General features: G+C 46.1%; 1 protein-coding gene across 2 annotated transcripts in view; it reads left to right on the top strand.

Annotated features, from left to right (window-relative positions):
• LCLAT1 (lysocardiolipin acyltransferase 1) overlaps nucleotides 1–13,047 on the top strand; it is a 263,073-nt gene that overhangs the window by 9,615 nt on the left and 240,411 nt on the right. The gene's annotated exons all lie outside the window — the stretch shown is intronic.

Below are 13,047 nucleotides of genomic sequence, written 5' to 3'. Positions count from 1 at the left end.
ACTCAGACAAAGGGAAAGTAGGGAATTCACACTGGACCATAGAATATATCAAACCCTACTGATCAGAAAAAGAGGGAACATCTTGCCCTGGCAGTAAAGTAAAACCAATCTGGCAGGCCCTAGATCTGCTTTCTGGGAGGAAATTCCTTGTCCATTATTCTCAATTGTTATATCCTCACAAAAATTCTTTGTGGTAAAATCTATACCCATTATAAAGATAAGAAAATTGAGACACAGAGAGTAACTTTGACCACAATCATATAGAAGCAGGATCCAATCGCAGACAATCAGACTGCAGAGTCCCCCTCCCCCTCCCCCAAAACTACAACCTCTGGTAACCACTGATCTTTTAAAAGACAGCTCTCTTTTTTTTTTTTTTTACATTTTTGGCTGCGTTGGGTCTTTGTTGCTGCGTGTGGGCTTTCTCTAGTTGTGGTGAGTGGGGGCTACTCTTCGTTGCGGTGCACAGGCTTCTCATTGCAGTGGCTTCTCTTGTTGCGGAGCATGGGCTCTAGGCGTGCGGGCTTCAGTAGTTGTGGCACGTGGCCTCAGTAGTTGTGGCTCACGGGCTCTAGAGTGCAGACTCAGTAGCTGTGGCACATGGGCTTAGCTGCTCTGCGGCCTGTGAGATCTTCCCGGACCAGGGCTTGAACCCATGTCCCTTGCATTGGCAGGCGGATTCTCAACCACTGCGCCACCAGGGAAGCCCCAGACAGCTCTTCACTTTAAAACATCTTCTGCTGGCTGCCTCAGAACAAATTCAATGACCCACCTTAGCCTTGAGGGCTTAAGAAAGAAATCTCAACAAGGAAATAGATCTTTATACAGTAGATGCTGTTGTTCTAGGGATAAGGACATTTAAAATGCTCCCTCAGTTTTTTAAGATGAAAAAGTTCTGGAGGTTGGTTGCACAACAATTTGAAATATACTTAGCACACTTCAAAATGGTTAAGTGATAAATTTTATATTTGTGTTTTATTACTGTTTTTTTAAAAAGCTCCTTAGGAAGGTACAGGACATTTTTTAAAGTAGGACAAAACATAGTATGCTATGAATGCCTTATCAGTAATAATTGTGTCAGTTTGTCATGTTTTAGTTAGGAAGGCACTTTTATACTCTTTCCATTTTATCCTTACAACCATGTTGATTGATGGGTAGAGAAGATTTTCATTATCCTCATTTTATGCACATGCAAAATGAGATCGTAATAAACGTCTGCCCAAGGAGGCAAAAGCTGTAATTAAACATAGGTCTTGTGATTCCACAGTTAAGTGTCCTCACAGTACTGCACTTCAGGCGTCATTACCTCTTTAAGCCTCAGTCATATGAGGTCAGTTCTCCTAGTATCCTGATTTACAGTTAGAGAACTGAGGTTCAGAGAGGTTAAATAACTTTCTCAAGGTCACCTGGCTAGTAATGGAAGCGTTGGATTCAAGACAGTATAAGATTTAGGAGCAGAAGGTGGCTGCAGGGAGAGGATGTACGTAGGAGGTGATGCAGCAGCACTATTTTTGTGCCTCTAATTGTCCTCCGGTCAGGAAAGAATTTGCAGACAGTTGGCTAAATAAGTGTGGGAGGAGGAGGTAAGGGGCAAGCCACAGGTGCAAAGAACAAACATTTTTCCAGAGGTAAGTGGAAAAGGGAACAAAGGATTACAATCTTGGGGATGTAGACAGGAAAGCAAAATTGCAAAAACCCAAAATAATGGTGTCAAGAGAACTGGCCAGAAGAGGAAAGACTACTTTAGAAAAAACAGAGAAAAAGGTGAAAGGGTTTTTTTTTTTTTTTTTGCATGTGCTGCATTTATTAGAAAGCGATAGACAGTGTTTGTGGAAAATATGTGGGTTGGGCGGGGAAAATTATAAATACATTTGACATTAGCTAGTTTTTAAACAATTTTAAATGCTGAGGGATCCAGTGGGATAATGCATGGGAAATGCTTAAATTATAAAGTGTTATACAAAAGTAGAGTGGTACTTATTGTTGTATGAGTGTATTTATAATAAAACTGGAAAGGCGAAGAAAAGCCAGGCCAAGGACCAGTGCTGATGCTTCAGTGGGCTCTGCCAGGCTCTCATTGTGCTTGTCTGGCCCAGGAGGCTCCTCTTTATCTCATTGAATTGCAGCCTCTGCTCCACCTCTGGCGCTGAGTGCTGATGTGGTCCAGGTGTTCAACAGCTGGCCCACATTTGCCCCAGGTGGTAGTATCTGAGGAATCAGTTGATCCATGTCTATGTATCGTTTGGGTTTTGCAAAACCCCATCACGAGCCTGAAAGGCCAAAGTCATCTCATAGGACTCCCCCAGATTGGCTGGAAGACTAGAATCATGTGTTGGAGAAGTGGGTTCTGGAAATGAAGGGGGAGGGGGAGAGAAGACCTGGAAAGGACGAGGCATCTTACGTTTGTAGGGAAGGCACTTTTTCCTTTCCTGAGGGTTTCTAAAGGATACCCTTGGCTTCGTGGCCATAGCTCTCTCACAGACCTTGCTGTTCTTCAGGTGGCACTGGTCATACCCCCTTTTCCCTTTTCTCATCTAACTCTGCTCCTCTCTTTTACTTTCCTCCCTCACTTTTCTTCTCCTGCTCTTTTCTGCTGGCCAATGAACATTTCCAGAGTAGATAACGTGGGGCTGAGAGACGGGCTAAGATGGGAGTTTTTTTTGAAAGATGAACTATTCTTAAACCAGATGCCACAGGCAGACAGCCTCTCCTACCGCCTGGGGAATCGGGCTGTGTGAGCAGAGTCCAGGGTAGCAGGGGGATTTTTGCAGGAGCCATTCAATGATCCCTTCATTAGAATAAAACCCATCAGTTTCCCTCCCTCCACGAGAGCCTTCGGGAGCCCCACGCTGGGAGGGATAGTCCTGCAGCGAGGGTGTGTGTTTTCTGCTCCATCTCACCTAATGTGCTCAGGGCTGCTTGCTCCTGGCTCTGGGATCTGTTCAGCTTTTGAAGAGGCTAATTGTTCTGGAGACTGAAGGTTTAAAGGAGTGATTCTCAGTATTTTTGTTTCCAAGAGCCTCTCCCTAAACATTTGCTTTTGAAAGATTTGGTCTCCAAGCAATTAAATGACTTTTTTTTTTAATGACCCATTAAGATGACCGTGTTTCTCCATGTTCTAATTAATCATAGATGAATGTGTTTGCCAGTCAGGCTTCTGAGGAGCACAGCACTCGGTGTCCCCGAGTGAGCAGGTACAATGCAGCCGTGTGCAGCTCCAGTTGACATTTCAGACCTTTGAGGTCTGATGACTGATAAATGTGTTTCTCCCCCTTGGCTTCCCGAAACGTTTGAACACCCTTGGAGACCCAAGACACCCAGTCTACCTTCCTGCGGAACACTGCTTTGAAGTTCAGAAGGTGACGATTAAGGTGACAGATGAGGGGGACACTCAGGACCAAGAAACCTGGCCTTTGAAGGAGCACTTAGGAAAGAATAGATGCCCCAGGAATAGGGAGGGAGGAGTCCTGCTTGTGAGAGAAGGAAGGAGCTCTGGACGGGGTGGATCCAGGTTAGATGGAGTTTGAAGCTAATGTCATTTGGGGGATCCTCTCAAAAGTAAAGACTATAAAATCACAAATGCAAAAGTATGTACTGGACCTTGAGGGGTCCTGCAGGTTTAGGTTTACAAGCTTCCCAGAAAATCTGCTCTGGCCAGTGGAAGGCTTCCTTCTGGGTCTCAAACTCTGCTCAGGCAACCATGGGAGCTAATGCTACATAGTTCCCTGGTCCGCCCAACAGGCCCTTTCCCAGGAATAGCAGCAGTGGTCATCTGGTTTGACACCTTGACACTGAACCGACCCCCTGACCCTTGGCTCAGTGTGTATGACACCCTCATAGGTTTTCAACAAATGTTCTGAGAGCATCTATCTACAGTATGCCAAGAATTGGGGTATAAAACCAAATAAGCCAGACTCAGCCCCCAAGGACAAAACATGGTAATAGTGGTGCAAACATAAAAACTAATGTTTAAGATGGAGGTTGGTGAGGCGTGTTTGGTGTGTGCACAAGTGGCTCTGGAAGCGCCCCAGAAGGGGTGGTTAACTCTGCCTGGGATGGAAGGAGAGAAGTTAAACACCTGGGCAGTCTAGAAAGATGAAGTTCACCAAGCAAACCTTTATTTCCTCCATATTGCGCTAATATCAACGCGTACATATACTTTCTTCATATTTCCTGCAAAAATGCAATTATACTGGGGAGCCTACGAGTGAAACAGATCTGGGTTTCCATCTCAGCTTGGCTACTCATTAGCTGTATGGTACTGGGGCAAGGTTTGTAAATATTTTGCAAAGCCTTACCTGAAAATAGGAACAATAATAATATTCATAAGGTTGTTCTGAAATAAGACAAGGAATAGAAGGATGAGAGCTGTCACATAATGAGCACAAACAGCCTTGCACATACATCTTTGCACAACTGTGAGAGTATTTCTGTGGTATTAGTTTCATGAACTGAAACTGTTGAGACTGGATTCGCCTATTTAAGTTTGTCACAGATATTGCCAATTGCCTTCCAGGTGGGATGCACCACTTAAAATTCCCACCAGAGATTAATGAGGTTTTCCCATCTACGTGTCAATACTAGGTACTATCAACCTTTCAAATGTTTTCCATGAAGGCTTTATTGGAACAGAAAGAAATAAGGAAATCCAAAGAAGAAGGTAGGGAGGCATAAGAAAATACATCAGAGGGTTCAAGAAGTCCTAGGAAGGAGGGGGAAGTCAAGGGCAGAGGGCTAACTGGCCCGTGTGCAGACAGACTCTTGCCTACTCTGCTCTGGTCCCAGAAGGATGAGGATGCTCCAGGGTCAAACCCCAGGAGTGACCCTCTGTCCTGGGTAGTGGGTCCCCAGGACTAAGGGCAGTACTGGGATAATTCCAGAAGCATTCATTGCCCAGGGTCTCAGGATCGGAGCCCATGACACTAGGCCACATTGCCTGTTCTTTTTGAGGGAGGCCCGTGGCAAAAGTCTTCCCCAAACCTCTGAAGTTTCAACCTAGGGCCATAGCAGACAAACCAGCAATTTCAAAACCACATTTTGAGAACACCAGTCTGTGGCATAGCTTTCCTCTGAGGGGTTCCATAAATAGTAGAGGAGTTCAGAATCTAAGTTCAGAAACTTTTCTAGAATAGCTCTCATGCCATCGTTTGGTCTCAGAGGCTGTCTAAGGCAGGAGAAGTTGCTGTGGACAGAATGCCTGTAATTCATATAGACTTGCATTAAAATCTCTAGCTCCGCCACTTACTAGCTAGGTGACTTCATTTTATTTTGTCTTATTTTTTAGCTGTGTGACTTTAAATTTAGTTACTTCATTTGAAAAATGGGGATAATATCTTCCCCTAGAGGGAGAATCTTCTTGTGAAGATTACACAATAAAATCTATGTCAGGGGCTGGGCTCATTAACTAACGTGCATTCCCTTTCCCCCTAATCCTGAGTTTGTGACTGTGCCGCAAACACACCTGGACTGGATTTTACGTGAGGTAGCTTACTGTGTTTGAGTTGGACTTTTTGTAGAGTTTAAAAAAAAGAAAAAAGTATCGTTGCCCCAGTATCTGCTCTCCTAAAGCACTGCTTGTATTGAAAGATCACTTGTGACAAATCTGTGAATATGATAAAGCAAAAAACTATTGAATCATATACTTTAGGTGAGTGAATTGTATTGTATCTGAAAAACATCACCAAAAAATTGTTAAAAAAAGATTATTTGTGGAGGTTAGTTTTTTTCTTTTTTAAAGTAGTTATGTATTCAGTATTTTATTTATTTATTTTTGGCTGTGTTGGGTCTTCGTTTCTGTGCGAGGGCTTTCTCTAGTTGCGGCAAGCGGGGGCCACTCTTCATCGCGGTGCGCGGGCCCTCTCACTATCGCGGCCTCTCTTGTTGCGGAGCACAGGCTCCAGACGCGCAGGCTCAGCGGTTGTGGCTCACGGGCCCAGCCGCTCCGTGGCATGTGGGATCTTCCCAGACCAGGGCTCGAACCCGTGTCCCCTGCATCGGCAGGCAGATTCTCAACCACTGCGCCACCAGGGAAGCCCGAGGTTAGTTTTCTGTTAGGAAATTATTTGGCTGCAAAGGACCAATGAGAATGGAATGTAATTACACATCAAAATATCAATCTTTGTGCTTTCCTTGTCTATACTTTCTCAGTCTTAATCCTCCTCAAGGAGGAGGATTGTAATTTGGGGGATAATTAGGATTGCTCAAACAAGAATGTCAAGGGAAAAAAGCCAATGTTCGTTTATTTATTTTTTTACTTCCAAATTTAATATTTTTGAAAACCAAGTAATTCTATCCATACAACAAGAGTTTTGTTGAAAGAAGGAAAGGTGCGTGACATCGAAGAGGGCAGCCCTGAAGGAAACAAGATGGAGAGTTCATGCTCAGCACTGACTGGGAGGGGCATGGGGGGAGACCAGACTGCCCCGCTTGGGCCCCTGGCCCCCGGAAGACCAGACAAGTTCCCCTGGGCTGGGAGCTGGCTGGGAGGGAGACGAGCAGGAGAAGACCAGTGGCTGGGCTGGAGGGGTGGTCCTGCTGGCTTCACGGAGAAGGGTGGAATCAGCAGTGACCCAGTGGTCTTCTCCATTGACAGGGGCTGCACGCTCCCAAAGACCACACCTGCAGGCCGCCATCACCACTGGGGCGCGCACAGCCTGTTGAATGTGCTGAAGGACGGCATGGGTGCAAGTCACTGCCCATCAGGGTCTTTTCTCCATAGCTGCCTGCTTGTCACCTGTGGATGTGATAAGTGACACTTGTCCACACCCCAGGATTTTGCTGAGCCCCATCCCCACTGCCCCAACTGCCTGAGGGTGTCACTCCCTTTTCAATGGCCCCAGGCGCAGAGAGCGGATCCTGTAAGCATTGACCGAGCATATCCTGCAGGCAGAGCCCTGCCCTGCCTGTCTTCCGGCAGCAACTAAAGCTCCACAGCCATGCATTGTCCCCCGTTGAGTGCTTTTCCTAAGTATTCTGTGTGGGAGTCCTTAGTTATGGTTGGGTTCTTTTTATCTTTTTTTTTTTTTTAAGCTCAACTCCTACTCTGTCCAATTCTTGCATCAGCTACTGCTCTGCTCCCTGGCACCAAATGTGAAGCATGAAGAACCCATTCAGCTCACTTTCTGAATCATTTGACACTTTCCAGACTCTCTAGCCTAAGGGTAGCCAAGAGGAGGAGAAGGCACAAGAATGCGACCCATATATGATCTGTCACCTCTGAATTTACTTTGTCGGGAATGCTTCCAGCTTGCAGAGTGAAAGAGTCGAAAGGGAGGACAGGCAAGGATAAGATTCTTGTTTTCCAAAAGGAAGAAGACAGCGTGCCCGGGGGCAGGGGAGATGAAATCACTCAGCCTCTCCCCGAAGCCCCACTCTGAGCAGTGCCCCTCTCCCAAAAAACCTTTGCAAGAGAGTGTTGAGATTAAGATCAGGGAAGATAAACAACTCAGCAGGGATCCAGGCTGAGCTGAGTTTGGTGCTGGCATTATTGTCCAAGTCAGACCCTGGCTTACCCAGCTGAGACAAGCCTTGAATTTTAAAATTCTGGTGAGGCTTTGTTGTGATTATTTCCAGAGAAAGAAAAAGATGAAGGGAGGCAGGATTGCTTAAAATGTTCTTTCTTCACCCCAGAAAATGTCCCCTGATGTTGGAATGGGACTGAGCTAAAAGCAAAATCCTGAATATACAACGGCCCGGATGAGAAAGGGTAGAGATGGAATACCTTAATGACAATTCATGTGCAGAGGATTTGGGGGCATTGCCTGAGTGTCCAGAAGGAGTGTTGAAGCTTCAGAAGGGCGTGTGCAATTCAGGCCTGGATTTTTGTTAAAGGGTAGGACCTGGAGTATGGAGATGGCTCTTCTGTGCTCCTCACTAGTTGGACCATGTCTGAAGTGCTGGGTTGAGTTTTGATAAAGGAGACCTTCCAGTTGCAGACGCCTTTAACTCATTGTCACTGCCAGCTCTTCCCATTGCCCCATCCTGGGCGGTATCCCCAGATCCAGAGCTAATCTGAAGTGAGGCAGAGTGGTGGACATCTACCAGCTAGGCTTCCCCAGATCCACCCTCATATTCTTCTGGGAAAGCACCCTCCATCATCCTCATCAACCTTACGTGGTTAGACATCCACCTCTTTCCGGAAATGTGCACATGACTCAATTCTGGGGTTGTTTTTTACAGAATTCTTAGGAAACATAAATCCATTTTCAGCTGAATTTGAAGCTGGGAGGAAGTGAATGAAAGCTTCTAGAAGCTACCACTTGGAAACATCAGCCTGAGAGGAACATCAACTTAGAGATGAGAGGTAAAGTCACCTAGATACAACAGTTCCTGAAGCAGGAGCTGCCCTCAGGATCAGTACTTTGCAGTTATATGAACCTTTGTGCTTAAGGCAAAGATGAGTTTGGTGCCTGCCCTTCCAAGCAAAGGAATCCTCATAATACAGACAAGGGACAGGTCAACAGCTTTGGCCCTACCTCCTGTTGAAACTCAGAATTAAATAACAATTCTTAACTCGGGACTGCTGCTCTAGCTTCCTCCCTGCACCTCCTGTATGTCAATCACATCCAGGACCCAGTATCCCCTAGGCCTGTGGCTTAGGAACCTCCAGTTGCAGGTGACCCCTTCCTCCTTCCATGTTATCCCAGTCAGTATCACTGGACTTGTTCTTTGATTCTGACTCTGTGGCCTAGACTCCCAGATTGTTCTGGATTCTCTGGTCTGGGGCTCTGTCTGCCTGTTTGGACTTCCCAGAGTTGGCCTTTACTTGACCAGGGTCTGAGTATACTGTGAACCTTGAACACTCTTTGTCTGCCCTTGAGGTGCCTCCCTACATCCAGGTCCATTCTTTATCCCGAGAAGAAGGATCTTGAGCCATGAAGACTTAGATATACCCCTAATATATACCCCTAAGACACTTAACTCCAGTGTGAATCAGACACACACCCAAATGGGAACCTCAAAGGAGACCCACCAGGATGGCAAGGAATCTGGAAACCAGGTCCTTAAAGTCAGATGCAATGAAGTTGTGGCATTTGGCCTGAAAAAGAGCTTAAAGGGGAGACATGCTGTCTTTCTGCAAATGTTTATAAGACTGTCATATAGGACTAGAGCCAATGGATGAATGTCCCAGGGAGGTGAATCTGAGGTCATTATAAAGAATTACTTTGGATTATTTTTATGCACTTGAGAATTGCCCTTGACTTTAGCAGGAACATCTTTAACATCCTAGTCATCTCTCAAATGCCAGTCCCCGTGTAGGTGAGTGAATTCCTCACTCACTTGTGGATGAATTCTTGGGAATGGCATCTGGGAATTGCCTGGACAGGGTGGGGAGAGCTTGGTGACCTTCATGGAGAACATCCACTGCCCAGAGCTGGAGCAAACTCTTGGACCTCAGGAATCTAGGAGTAAGAATCATTGCCCATGAACCCAGCTCAATTCCAGGGAGCTGAAATATTTCCTCACTGAGGGACAAAGGGGAGAGCTCCCTGTGCTAAAATCAGGAGGCAGCTATGTTCATAAGGCTGGTGGGAAACGGGGGCCCAAGCTGAATAATGGTAAATCTATCAAAACCAAACGGACACAGCTCACATCCTGTGGGCAATAAACATGCACAGGTGAAACTTTATGAGGTTTTAAAGGGAACTTTATGAGTTTTGAGGGAGCCTTAGTATAAACCGAAATCAGCCATGGAAAAATAATATAATGGAAAGCAATATCTGAAAATTCTGTCACTGTTACCAAACCAAAGAAGCTGTTCACGAGGAGGAGAAAGATATGCTAGACATCACGTCTCTCCCATGATTTCCGTTGAGGTGGACTGTCTCACCAGCAACATTTTTAACTCTTTGAGAGCAAAGGCTATTAAAGATCTCCCATTTCCCATATAGCACCTCATACAACATAGGTGCACATAGGTGCATATACACACACAGGAAATTTTTCTAAAAGATGGGCAATAACGTTGGTGAGTACTTCCATAGGAAGTCCCTGCTGTTCTGGGGACTTGTGTGTGTCACAGGCAGGAAACTTGAACTCTGAGTGTTAAGAAGCTTGCCCAACGTCACACAGTGAATAAATCGCTGAACCCCGATTGCAATCCATGTCTGTCTGCCCCCAGACCCCATGTCCTTTGAACCACAGCCATGGTTGCCAGGCTTTTAGATTTCATCAACCAGTGCAGTTTCAAAAGCACTCAAGAGGACACTGATTGAGTTGCCAACATTTTATTCAGAGGATATTGTTAAGAAATGAGAAAGTTATATTAACAATGGGCAGAAAGACAGGACGTGATCTCAGAATACAAAGAAAAAATTGAGCATTACGAAATACTCCACGCCTTAACGTGCGCGCCTTTGTGTGTGTGTGCACCTGTGAAAACATTGTCATTAATGAGCACAAGACTGGCTCTTGGAACCGCTACTCTCTGTTGCATTTTACCTTCTTTATCTCTGCAGCACCCGGCACGACGTCCTGCACAAAGTAGGTGCTTAAGACTTGCTGTTGAATGACTAACATTATTTGCTCTTTTCTGTTTGATCCTCTGGAAAACCCTCCGTGATGCAGGTTCTTAGCAGGGTCCCAGACCTAGATAACTGGTTTCATCTTGCTTCACTTTGTAGCTATGGCTTAGTAAAACCTGGACTTTGCCACCACCTTCCCTCCTTCTCCCCTCTATAGGTGCAAGGTTTCTCCTTTTGGCAGACTCTCTCAATACAACTTCATTTCTTTTCACTAAAGAGATTCCATCACTACCCCTCTGGCCTAGACTCTCATCCTCAGAGCTCCTTTAAGGAATAGGGTCAAGGAGGTCTGTCCATCTCTAAGAGGTGAATGGGCACCTTGGCCTGGTGGTTCTGCAGTTCAAGAGTGCTATTCTCTTGTCCGAGTTCTTCTACTGAGTGACCTTAGGAAATTCTCTCCTCTTCTTTGGACCTCAGTTTTTTCATGTACAAAATGAGGGGGACTGGGCCAAAACATCTTAAAGGGTGCTTCCAATCTTGGCAATCTACACCTCTTTTCCATCTGGTTGATTACAGCTCCTTCCACATCAGGGCTCCTTTTGTTTGAGAAAATCTGGAATTTGGGGATGGATTCAATGACAAGCTGGCTCTTGAAGAAGGTTCTGTAATATGACCGCGCAGCTGTTTAGCGATCCTACATGAGTATACAATCACTTCGGGGTGGAATGTCAAAGTTTACCAGACATTATCTTGGACGAATTCTCCTTTTTCCATGAGACCAAAGCGTTATCCTCAAAAGCATTACTAATTGTGCACATCCACCAGATGCTGGGAGGCCCTTGCTGGGAAGCACAGGACCCATGCCGGGGGTCAGCCACCTCACTCGGGTTTCTCCTTCTCTGCGTTTCCACTGGAGGGCCTGGCAGGAAGCCAGACTGTGCCCTGGAATAAATGACTTGTCAAGTCACCAGCCATAGCCTCGGGAGGTACTCTCACGCCCACTCGGCCTTTCATTTATCTTTACAGCAGTAAAACCAGCTCTCCTAGAAGCTGACCTCAGGGAGGGAAAGGTTAAGTTACAGGGCCCAAGTTTAAAAAAAAATTTTTTTTTTGAAAAGACTTCCTTGCCCTTTAATTTTAGAATAGTTACTCTCTGGCACCCCTCAGAACAGGGCTATCTGGATGTCATCTAGAAGCAGAGAAGAAAAGGAGAGGGCTAGCAAACTGGGCTGCCTGCTGGATCGACTTTGGTTGCTTTCTCACATGCAGATCAAAAGCCTCCAGAGCAGTTAACCCTCAGCAAGGGAGTGACACCTACAAATGGAGAGGATTTAGCAAAAGCGAACAAGCACCGCATGCAAATACTTTACATTTATCAGCACTGGAGATTTCTGGTCGCCTCTGTAAATATCCTGAAGGTGAGCTTTGGCTCCACTCTGAAAACATACCTGCGAACTATTAACCATCTTAACCTGCAGGGGTAAAGTACCCGAGACTCTTGGGCTTGTGCAGTAACCTTTTCTCAATCGAGGTAACTGTGAGGGGAGGGGATCAGGTCTGCGTGATCTCTTTCTCCTTGGTGTTACCTCAGTGATGCTCTGTATTTTAATCTCTGATGATCGGTACAAGAGCTCGAGTAAAAATAGAAAATGAAAGTCTTGGAGAAGAGGCAAGACTGAAAAGAGATACAATGAGTCATATGTCCAAACAAGAAATATTGGGAAGGTCAGTATGAGAAAGAGTTGACTCAGGAAAGGTCTTCAGAGAGTGATCATGAAAGAAGTCTGGAGAGCGAGCTAGAGCATGGAGAGCCTCAGAGAAGTTGACTTGGGGAAGAGACACCTCGAACTAGGAACACACCTCTAAGAAGTGCCTGTGATAGGGAGGGCAGGGAAGAGCACTGCTCGAGGAGCCCAGGGACCTTCTGAAGTCAGGGCCAGCCTGACTTCTACTGAGGCCCAGAGAACCCAGAGAAAAGGCTCCCCACTCGCTCAGCAGCCAAGGAAGTCGGGGGGGGGGGGAAAGCCAGTCTAAAGGCAGCTGGGTGGACAAGAGGGAGGGAGGGGATCTGATAAGGTGTTGGGTGGAATTTAATGGGGCTCTAACCAGCAAGATGAGTCCAGACCGTCTAAGAGTGAGTGCTTTTGACCCATTACAAAAAGTTACAGAGAAAGAGTCAAGAAATTGAAAAGGCAGAGGAGAGCCTTCTATTTGGGGACCTCCTGGGCCATCCCACCACCAACCAGGTGAGCCACAGAGGCTGTTCTCTTCCTTCCGTTGACCAATTCCTCCCATATCTGTGAATACAAAAGTGCATCAGCATCAGAGAATTGGAAATCAATCCTGCCTTCTCATTTTACCAATGAAGATACCTAAGGTCATCTCAAGAGCTGGTGGTAGAGCCCCAGTTGGAGCCAAGGTCTCCTCCTTCCCAAGCCCCAATGCCCTCCCCTCCCTCCATCAATTTCTAGCCCCCCAGAGGGTGTGCGTCTCTATGCCTGATTTTTGGAATCTGGGTCTCCCGTAGCATCTGTTTCTCCGCCCCAGAGATCCTCCCATCTTGGCCTCTTGCATGTGAACCTGT

Source organism: Delphinapterus leucas, chromosome 13 (genome assembly GCF_059928025.1).
Source record: "Delphinapterus leucas isolate spDelLeu-1000000601 "Yukka" chromosome 13, BTC_Dleu_Yukka2, whole genome shotgun sequence".
In the NCBI taxonomy this organism is placed as follows: Eukaryota; Metazoa; Chordata; class Mammalia; order Artiodactyla; family Monodontidae; genus Delphinapterus; species Delphinapterus leucas.
Note: the sequence above shows the minus strand (reverse complement) of the source record. Positions and strands in the feature narration are given on the sequence as shown.